A 1,475-nucleotide genomic window follows, 5' to 3' on the forward strand; every position below is an offset into this window, starting at 1 on the left:
CCTTAATCTCAATTAGGAGGGGAGAGGTGAATTTTTAATTACCGGGAGTCACTGTGAGCCGCGAAACTATTATTTTTCTCACTGGCCCATGATTTTCATGACAGTTTATATATTTTTTTGTTACAGAGATTAAGGGATGAAAGAGGGTTAATTGATGGGGAATTTAATTCTCCGTCGAACTGCCGTTTTTTCATCCCTTAATCTCAATTAGGAGGGGAGAGGTGAACTTTTAATTCACGGGCGAATGATGAACAGTAAGTGTGCGCCGCGAAAAAATTATTTTTCTTACTGGCCCTTGACTTTCATGGCAGTTTTTATTTTGTTGTTACAGAGATTAAGGGATGAAAGGGGGTTAATTGATGGGAAATTTAATTCTCCGTCGAACTGTGCTTTTTTCAGCCCTTAATCTCAATCAGGAGCGGAGAAGTGAATTTTTAATTCGCGGGCGAATGGTGAAAAGTAAGTCTGCGCCGCGAAAAAATTATTTTTCTTACTGGCCCCTGACTTTCATGGCAGTTTTTATTTTTTTGTTACAGAGATTAAGGGATGAAAAAGGGTTAATTGATGGGGAATTTAATTCTCCGTCGAACTATCCTTTTTTCAGCCCTTAATCTCAATCAGGAGAGGAGAAGTGAATTTTTAATTCGCGGGCGAATGGTGAAACGTCACTGTTCGCCGAGAAGAAAATTATTTTTCATACTGGTCCTTGACTTTCATGGCAGTTTTATTCTTTTTGTTACAGAGATTAAGGGATGAAAGAGGGTAATTGATGTGGAATTTAATTCTCCGTCGAACTGCCCTTTTTTCAGCCCTTAATCTCAATTAGGAGGAGAGAGGTGAATTTTTAATTACCGGGAGTGACTGTGTACTGCGAAAAAATTATTTTTCTTACTGACTCCTGACTTTCATGGCAGTTTTTATGTTTTTGTTACAGAGATTAAGGGATGAAAGAGGGTTAATTGATGGGGAATTTAGTTTTCCGTTGAACTGCGATTAAGGAATGAAAAAAGTGCACTTCGACGGAGAATTAAATTCTCCATTAATTAACCTTCTTTCATCACTTAATCTCTGTAACAAAAAAATTAAAACTGCCATGAAAGTCAGCANTACAGAGATTAAGGGATGAAAGAGGGTAATTGATGTGGAATTTAATTCTCCGTCGAACTGCCCTTTTTTCAGCCCTTAATCTCAATTAGGAGGAGAGAGGTGAATTTTTAATTACCGGGAGTGACTGTGTACTGCGAAAAAATTATTTTTCTTACTGACTCCTGACTTTCATGGCAGTTTTTATGTTTTTGTTACAGAGATTAAGGGATGAAAGAGGGTTAATTGATGGGGAATTTAGTTTTCCGTTGAACTGCGATTAAGGAATGAAAAAAGTGCACTTCGACGGAGAATTAAATTCTCCATTAATTAACCTTCTTTCATCACTTAATCTCTGTAACAAAAAAATTAAAACTGCCATGAAAGTCAGG

The sequence above is a fragment of the Diachasma alloeum genome, unplaced genomic scaffold, assembly GCF_001412515.2.
Source record: "Diachasma alloeum isolate Michigan unplaced genomic scaffold, Dall2.0 Dall_scaffold_00293, whole genome shotgun sequence".
Lineage (NCBI taxonomy): Eukaryota > Metazoa > Arthropoda > Insecta > Hymenoptera > Braconidae > Diachasma > Diachasma alloeum.